This window comes from Crocuta crocuta, unplaced genomic scaffold (assembly GCF_008692635.1).
Source record: "Crocuta crocuta isolate KB4526 unplaced genomic scaffold, BGI_CrCroc_1.0 scaffold35, whole genome shotgun sequence".
NCBI classification, from domain to species: domain Eukaryota; kingdom Metazoa; phylum Chordata; class Mammalia; order Carnivora; family Hyaenidae; genus Crocuta; species Crocuta crocuta.
Genome location: NW_027530625.1, coordinates 3281063 through 3290899, shown reverse-complemented (window position 1 = coordinate 3290899; position 9837 = coordinate 3281063).

Sequence of the window (9837 nt, the reverse complement as noted above, 5' to 3'; positions counted from 1 at the left end):
CCCACCTCGATCAATTTTATTTATTAAGATGTTCTTAGGCGTTCTTGCCTATTTATAACTCCCAATGAACCGATGTTGGCAAGGAAGAAAATACATTTGGGATTTAATTGGCACTGAATTAAATGTATGGATTAATCTTAATGGAATTGACAATTTTTAATCTTCTTTTCCATGAACACAGCAGGCGTTTTCATACAGTCAATTCTTATTTTTATGTTAAGTTTAGTCTCACACATTTATTGCTAAGTTTATTGCTAAGTATTTTATATTTTTGTTGCCATTGTGAATGTCATCTTTTTTCCATCATATATTCTAGGTGATTAATGCTAGTACATAGGAAAGGTATTGATTTTTGAATATTTCTTTTAAGTCAGCATCTTACTGAATTCCCTGATTAACTGTAATAGTTTCTAGTTGATCTCTTGGATTTCTTAGGTAAATAAGCATATAATATGTGAAAAATAATTTTGCCCCCTTCTTTCTTGTAGTTTTACTGCTTGTTTGTTCTTATTTTCTTGTTGTATTGACTGGTAAAAGATTTTCAAGGTGTGCTGGCAAATGTTTAACCAGTCTCCAGGGAAAACAATCCTGATTTGTTGCATTTTCCAATTTCCATGGTACAAATACCCCCACCATGGCCAATTTCAGGCTACCAACATGATGTCACCAGACACGATGGGAAGAGATGTACATCCCCTTGATTACATGATACATGGTCCCAGCTGCAGATGATTTCACATCAATTCTTCTGTGTTTCCCTGGCCAGCACTTTCTTCTGTTCTCCACTTCTGCCAACTCTACCCGTCCCTCCTCAAACTGCCCACCTCACTGCCTTCTCTTCCCCCTTAGCTGGCAGTGTCACAGTCTCTTCCTATTGAACCGACACCCTTACTTCCATCCACATCTGTCACTGCCTCCCTCCCTCCTGGGTGAGGGAAGGGACTATGGCTTCTTCCTACTGAAACCAACCCCACACCAGCACCAGAGCTCTAGCTCGTCCCCTTCCACCTCTGGGGGCAGGGGAGGTTCAGGCCACCCATTAACCCCATTCCTTTCCTCTCTACTAAAGCCTTCTCATCAACATTTAAACATGCCCAAGTTTCCCCAATCCTAAAATTCAAGCAAACAAAAACGTTTTTATCATGTTCAGCCCCTCTGTATCTCTTGACTGGACAATATTCCCCAAAGAATTGTCTGTTCTCTTTTCTCCCACTGATTTCTTGATCTACGGCAATCTGGCTTCTTCTCCCACCTTTTCATGGAAACAACTCACATCAAGATTGCCAGTGACCCTGCTGCTGGTAGACCCAGCATATGCTTCTTAGCCCCCCTTCCTGACTTCGCACCGGTTTTTAACTTCACTTCCAATGACTCCTCACCTGGCTGTGGTGATTCTGCGCTCCTAGATTTCCCCCAAACTCTCACAGGACTCGGGCTCCTTCACTGGTTCCCCTTCTACCCTTAGGATCACACCCGGTCTCCCTTTCCCTTTGACCTACATTCTTTCCTCCTTACTATCAATCTTCACCTCTGTGCTCTGGGCTCCTATGTCTCCTCAAGCCCAGGCCAGATACTTGAAAATGGCACTCAGTGAGCCTCTGGGGAGAAACAATGGTGGTAATAATGGTGACAGGGGCACTGGCACAGTTAGCCAAAGTCCAGAGCAATGAGATTATGGTTCTGGAATAAGAGCCAGGCCCCCTGCCTCCCATAACATGTTGTCTGGCCTCCACCCTATGACTGTGGGTTGGTGGAAAGAGGCTCTTTTGGGTGTGAAACAAAAGACAAACATTCAACTGTTCTCTGACTCATCACCCAGGGAACAAATCCAACCTCTTTCCTGCACGTAGGCCACATTTTAGGGTCTTCGTGGAGGAATCTTCTTCCCCACCACATCAGTGACATCGGCCAACAGAGGAACAATACAGAGGCGGAACTGCAGGGTCAGCACTGGCGGCAGCAGCTGGCCATTAGTAAACCACACAAAAGCAGCTGTGCTCTCCTACCCTGGGACTGGCTCCCTGACGACACGGCTGTGGATGCAGATGCGCACTGGGCTCAAACTCCCTCCTGCTCAAGCTTTGATAAGGATTCTGTCCGAGGGTGTGGGAGGGGTCCCAGCACTTCTGCTGGGTGGGGACTCAGAGGCAAAAAGAATTTCACATTTTCTGTTGCTACTGACATCCCCAGTTGTTAACCGATGTCCTTGAGCAAGTTAGCTAACCTCTTGGAAGATTTTCTAACCTGTAAAATGGGAACACTAGTATTAGTAGCTTATAGGTTGTTATTAGGAGTTGTTGACATCATGGAGATAGTGCCCAGCAGGCTGAAAGAACTGGGCTCTTATCATCATTACTGGCTGCCTCAAGAAATCTAAAGAAAAGGGGTCGTGGATGAGACAGACAGAAAAGCCAGCGAGTGCCTGAAGGTTTATGGACCTGATTAAAACTGCCCCCTCCTCTGTGACTGGGAAGGGAGGGTCTCCATAGTCACGACAGGGAATAAAGAACTCTCTCCCTGGCAGTGTGGGAACTCGGTGCCCTGTTTTCTCTGTCACTGAGGCCTATATTAAGAACATTAAATGTCAGCGCAGACGCTTTAACTGCTAATGTGCGGGTGAAAGGCAGGTGGAACGCAGGTGTGTTGGAGGGAAAAGAGAAGTCAGGAGGTAGAAAAAAGCGAGGAGGAGGCAGAGAGAGAAACTTGGGGAGGGGGGTTAGATAGAAAAGCAAGATTAAATTAATTAGGATTTGCAGCAGAAAGAAAGAGGAAGCCAGAGAAATGGGAAGACCAATCAACAGGACATCCGTGACCAGTTCAGGAACGCCGCAAGGTCTGGGGGCCATCTGACTCCCCGAGGGTCAGGAAGAGACTGCCTGCGTCTCAGCTTAAAAGCCCTGCAAAGATCTCCACTCGCAAAATGGATGGGGCTGGGGAAGGAGCCTCCCGGAAAGCCGACTGTCTGTGAAGGCGGCTGTCAAAGCAAGGCACTGTTGCTAAGGGAACCGCCTGGGAAGAGCCTTGTGTGAAGATGAAGTCACCCCACCTCCTGGTGGCTGTGAGGTTCCGGAGGGGGTCCAGGGCTTCATCCAGGTCTGCTCTGCTGTCTCTCCAGCCAGGCTTTCGTCCCTGGAGGGCAGAGACCCTGACTCCTCTGACTGTGGCCCAGATTGGTTTACCCATTAGCAGGACAGGGCCATGTTGATGACTTACAAACAGCAGCAACCGAAGAAATGTCCCTTGGATCAAGGGTCCCTGGAGCAAAGGAACCTGGAGGGAGACAGTAATGCCCGTCTGTCCAAAGATCCTCTGATGCCAATGGAGCTCCAGAATCTCAGGTCATATCCTGAACAAGAGGACTTCTGTGATTCCACATGAGGATTAAAGCAACTCATAAAGGGTTTTCAATTAAATCAGAATGAACATTTCAGTTAAATGAGGGAGGGGGGAGGCACCATAAAAATGTGCAAGGACTCTTTGGGGCCTAGGCCTGGAACTAGCACAGGGTCTTTCTTCTATCACATTCTATTGCCCAAAGCAAGTCACAGGCCATTCCAGAGTCAAAGGGTAGGAAACTAGACCCCTCCACTCAGATACAGGGAAACGTGAAGAACTGTGGCCATTTCTATAATCAATCTACCACAGTGGTGATTAACATGGGTTGGATTCAAATTTTAATTCCCAAACCACTTGCTAGGTGATCCTGAGCAAGTTACTTTCCTTCTCTGAGTCTCCATTTCCTCACCTAAAAAACGGCCAAAGCAAATTTCTCCTTCCACAAGACCTTTGGGATAATTCCAAGAAATTATGCATTGGAAGTGCCTGGCATGGTGTCTGGGACCTAGGGGGTGCCAGCAAACGTGGCTCCCTCCCTTTACCCCAGGAGACTGGGGACTGCTTCCCACTGTGCAGGAAAAGGCTGGGGGCCCAGCTGGGGGTCTGCCACCCCCACCCCTCCCCACCCTTCATCTTGCCCCCTCTGGAGCCCTCCTGCTGAGGACTCGAAGCACTCAGGGTCTTAAGGATAGTTAAGTAGCAAACTATGTGTTCATAATAAAATTTGCCTGCTTCTCACAGACATCCAATTTGCTTACATCCAAAGAGAAGAATTGGGTGCCTGCTTCCGAAATTGTTTTAATCTCTGCCACAGAATGCTTCTGGCAGGGTTTTTCAACTGGAAAATAGGAAATGAGTTAGAAACAATGGAGGAACGTGAATAATCTCACTTAAGATGTTTGATCTTGAGATGAGATGAAGTTGAAATCGATTTCCCCGTTCACAGCCAGACAGCGGCGAGTGGGAGGGGAGAGGGCTGGGGGCAGGGGGCCTGACTGGGTCCCAGATTCGGCAGGGACAAGGGTCCTGCTGCCTGCTTGGCCCAGAGAATGCCTCCTGGTCCCTGTAACACTCTGCAAACTACACAGTTGGTAGAAGACAGCCCCAGCCCTGTTACCCCAAAAGTAGGCACTGACCAAAGCCCTTCGGTTTCTCCATATACCCGTATCTTTTGCTAATGGCAGACAGAACCAGCCCATACATCTACTTAACAGATGCTTGCTGTGCACCTATGTGTTGTGGCCTGTCCTAGTCACTGCACCTCCAGACTTGAATAAAATCTCTTTCCTACCCTCAAAGCACTCATGACAGTTGCCTGGGACCAGGATGGAGAGGTAGGAGCTCATGTTTATGGAGGGCTTCCTAGTGCGGCCCTGGGCTGAAGATGCTACATCCATAAACCTGCTACGTCCTCGCAGAACCTGTGCAAAAATGGGCTCAGGGATGAGTAGCTCACTCTTCCAAGGACAGGACCAGATGAGACTGCAGAGTCCGTGCCCTCTGCCTGGGAGAATACTCTGCCCAAGCAAGCGACATGGGCAGGGGTGGCACAGAAGGGCACGAAAGGTGGAATTCAGGGAAGCGGGTGGCTGGGACCCTGGGAAGGCAGATTCTGAGCAGCAGGGAGGACCTGCTTACCGCCCCTGGCACAGCTCAATGTGGAGAAGGAGCTCTGGCCTTAGTCCTGGACACATTCTCAAAGCCAAGGGAAGCAGGGAGAGGAAGTAACTATATATACCCAGACCATCTCTCTCTCTCTCTCTCACACACACACACACACACACACACACATCACCCAAACATGCAGACCTAGACAGACACACACATTTATAAATACGTATACACAGCACATACCTCCCCCCACCCCAGGCTAATGCACTAGACCCACCTGCATGCACCCTTGCTCACACGTGGTCTAAGACTAAAGACTTCTTGGGGACAGGGACCAGGTCAGTCTTGCCTACCACTGTCCCCAGCACTGTTCCTGGCTCCTAGGAGGCCTCTATAAATAAAGATAAAGTTGAACTCAGCCCCAACACATGTGCACACGCATGTACACAATTTGTGTGCATGGCAGCCAATGCTGGGGGAGGGGTGGGTAAGTCTCCACAGCCCCCAAGAGGGTTGGACCTTTGCAGGTGGAACCTGGAAGGTGGGCCGGGCCTTGGGGGCTCATGACCCTCTGTCACTGCACCTCAGGGACCCAAGCCCAACTGAAGGTCTCTATCCAGTATTCCTGCTCTGGAGGCTCCGCGGGGCAACTCCAACCCTCCCCAGTAACACTTTCCACCAGGGCCTGGCCCCTCGGGGTCCTGGGTTGGGGGTTTAATGCATTATTGATTTCCCCAAGAAGGGAAAGTGCTGCAGCCATGGGTCCAGGTAGCTTATTTTGTGCGTCGATGACATTCAGGTACTAGTGAAAAATTATACCAATTATTAAATCAGCCATTATTACTTCAAAGTGCAATCAGTTGTCACAGCGGAGAGAGCTTGCACGGCGCGTTATTAGTCGGGCTGTGTGCACAGGGAAAGTGCTGAGAGGGGAGACTTTAACCAAAGGGCAAATGCATGAAATTTACTTAGAAATAGCGATTTATCACCCCTGGGTTTCTTACTGCTCCAATCCAGGCAGACACTTCGCTGGCAGGAGACAGGCTCTGCGGCCGCCCCTGCCTCCTGCAGCTCCCACCCTGACAGGAAATGAAAAATTGAGAAGTCGTTGTAACAGCTTAAAGATGCATTATCCTTTTTGATGTGCAATTTGAGCTTCATATCCAAAGGCAGATGAAATCACTGGCACCCACGCCAGGCAGAGCGGAGAGAACCACCTCTCTGAGTTTGGGGAGGGGGCTCTGTGGGAGCCCCCAGCCCAGCCTGGCCCCACCTGGCCCTGGCTGCTGGTTTGGGCCCACAGAGTCCCAGGAGGCTGGCACTGGGTTCAAGGAGGGAGAGAGCTCAGGCTGAGTAGGAGTGGGGAGAAGGAAGAAATATATGAGGGAGGAGAGAGAGGAACAGAGAGAGAGAAGGGGGAGAAAGAGGCACAGAGAGTGAAAGGGAAAAAGGGCAAGAAATAAAAACGGAAGACAAAGACAGAGAGGGAAGACACATGGACAGACAATCAACAGAAACCAGGTGTGAGCAATGGTGCGAGGCCTAGGGCAGGTACATTCAGGGTGTAAGTGTATGTGAGTGCCAGGGAGCGCCCACCACTGCTGGCAGGGGAGGACCACACCAAGGACTCTTGGCCTCCTGGCCTCCGGTCCAGGCATATGCAGAAATAGGTAGAAATCACCTTTTCTGCTTTTTGTGGTTCCTATGGGTCCATCCTCCATCAGCGCACAGGGCACTGAGGCACCAGAACTGCCCCCACTTGTGGCTTCACGGTTGGCATGGCCCATTCACCTGCTGGAAGCCCCAGGTCAAAGGCCACCTACAGCTGCGCATGGGGTGAAGGGTAGACTTCACCTCAGTTGCCAGTAGAAGGGCAGGACACAGATCAATGACTCAGGAAAACCTGGGAGACCTCTGCCCCCACTGCTGTGTGACCCTGAACAGGTAATCACATCTCTCTGAGGCTCCTTCCTCATTTGGCAGATGGGCTCACAGAGCCTTAAGGAGAGGTGAGAGTCAGTGCAGGCACTGCACCTGGAGGAGAGCCCATCACAGCGGCCTAGAGCTCCAGCCAGCCTCAGAGGGCCTGGGTGCAGGGCGGCCAGTTTACAGAGGGCCCAAGATGGATCCCTGTGCTTCTTCCTATGCGCCAGTGCCTGTACTTAAATCCTTAGATCCGTGCACCTGTCAAATGGATGACCTATACGAGACTCCACTTCACATACACGCACACACCTAAAAAGACAGGAAGATCCAAGGGTAGAATGCATGGCAGAGAGCACTGGGTCTGAGTCTGACAGGTCTGGGTAGCATCCACGTGAATGTAAACTCCCTGAGGGCAGAGAGTTTTGTTCACTCAAATAAATATTTGGTGAACGAAAAAGTCATTTGCCACTTTCAAACTGAGTGACCTTGGGCAAGGTACTTCACCTCTCTGATCCTTCGCTTGTATCATTAGCACAGGGTTCCTGCTTTATGGACCGTTGTGAGGCCTGTGTGAGGTAAGGCACGTGCAGTCACATAATGAGCAAGCAAGTAGCGAGAGTGGCCATTTTTGTTATTTTCAACAGGAAGGAAAAAAGGAAAGAAGGATATATGTTATGGGTGGCTATCTCTGGGTGACAGGATTAAGGAATATTTTTATTTTAATTTTTTGTTCTTTTTTTTAATTGTCAAATCTAATCTAGCTTTATATTCAGAAAAAATAATAGACTTACTTTAAAAGAAGCAGGCATCTGGCACCATAAAGTTCTCAGAGATGCTGGGTGTGGGGCCACTGGGCCTGAGGACACCTGCATTTAACCTCTCCAGCCTAGACTGAGCTTGTGTCCTGGGGGCTCAGGGCTGTCCTTAAGATTGGGTGTCCAAGGATACATGTGGAGCCCAAAGTCCCCCATCCTACTTCCTCCAGTGAGTTAGGGGAGGGTCCCCAGGCACATGTGCAGATTAGGTCCACCCATTCAAGCTCACGTTGCTGCCAAGCAAGCTCATGGAGCCTCCAAAGCTGAGTGGGAGGCCCTTTCTGGTACCTGATGCCAACATGGAACGGAAGAGCAGCACCCTTCTCTGCCTTCCCAGAAGACTGGAAGCTCACTGCCAACACAGACAAGCCTCGGCCAGAACAGCTTTGCCTTTGTTGTGCCCACTTTCCTGGCTCTTTCAATCCCTTTGAACTCTTACAGCGAACCCACGATGCCACAGTATTACCTCCATTTTAGAGAAAGAAAACTGAGGCCTGGAAGGAGAACACATTTGTTCCATGTGAGTCAGGGGTGAGGCAGGGTTTACTCTAGCCTGCCCGACTCCAGGCCTCTGCCCTTTCCACACCATCTTGCTGGTTACAGATGGCAGAGAGAAGGCAGCACTAATCAACTCCTCTATTGATTCCAACTTCTCCATCGAGATCGATCTTCCCACTAGAAAGGAGAGAGCAGACAGCATCAGAAGGAACTGGGGGACCAGCTCAGTGAGACGGTTAGCAGTAGAGTGAATGCTGCCTTGAGCTTGGGTCACCTGACCCAGACAAGAGTGGCTAAAGCCCTTGACTAACAGACAGCGGCAGAGCACTGCAGAGGTGCCCTATGCCCGGCTAAGGACGGAGATGGGCTCTGCAGCTGACTGGTCATGACAGGCCACATGCTCTCTGGCCTCAGCCATGTGGTGTCGGCCCATCCGTCTGTCCATTCTTCCATGCATCTTTCCAATTCTTTAGTCATCTAGCCTTTTAGAAATTCCTTCTCTGTGGCAAGCACCATGCAAGATGCCAAGATCCCAAGAGGCCTTCAGCATGCCTACAGTCCAGTCGAGGAAGTGGTGGGGCAGGGTGTGACGTATCCTGCTTCACCTTTTTATCCCTCAATGGGATGACTTGCGAGGAAGTGGAGCTCTGAGCTGATAAGCCCCAGGCCACAAAGTAATCTAGATTTAAAACTCTCCTAGAAGTTGGACTTTCTCCGTCAGAAGGCTCACAAGCCTTTATTATTTCTCCTCCCTTAGAATGGAGGCATGCCAAGGGCAGGGATCATGGCTGTATCTCTCACTGCTCCCCCTGCACTTGACACACTACCTTACATATGTCTGGGGCTCAAGAGCTATTTACTGGAAGGATGGATGGCTGGATAGATGGACAGATAGGTGAATGGATGAGTGAAGCGTGCGAAGCTCATAGAGGCTCCCAGGATCGTATCTAAAAGAGTTTAGGAGCTTATCCTTTCCATACAGTCGTTTCTGCAGCATGGTCAGCACATTCTGATTTGCTCACCTCTGGGGAAGGGAGCTTACTACCTAGCTAGGCAACCTACTTCACGGCTGGCTGGCTCTCATGGGGAGTCCCGGCCTGGGCCAAGCCAGGACCAGGGAGCTGCCTCCCCCTATAAAGTTTGATCCTTTATGAAAGGAGTTAAATCATATGATTGAAGGGATTCTTCTCATCTATGGACAAGTGTCCCAATAGACTTCATCTCTTCTTATTACATAGACTCCTTTAGCATCCGAGGGGTTCAGAGCTCACTTGGAATTACCAAGATATTTCTTGAAGTGAGACTCCCCGAGGAAGGAACATTCTGGGTAGCACTCTGGGTAAATTCCCACTAAGTCAGAAATGATAGGGACTATCACTTCTTTTGTTCTAGACTCTATGTATCTATTAATATGGTCTGATATCAGAGGTCGAGTGATCTAATATATGCGGAGGTGCTCAGTACTATGTCTGGCACAGGGTTATGCAAGGTTGTCTAGGAGTTTCAAGAACTATTCAGACATATTCACAGCCAAACAAAACTCAAAGCCAAAACAAGCCTGTGATATTCATGCTGCAGAAATGGCTGTTAATACAAACAGAGTGATGCTGTAGGAACACCCACACAGTGTTTGGCACACATTAGGGGTGGG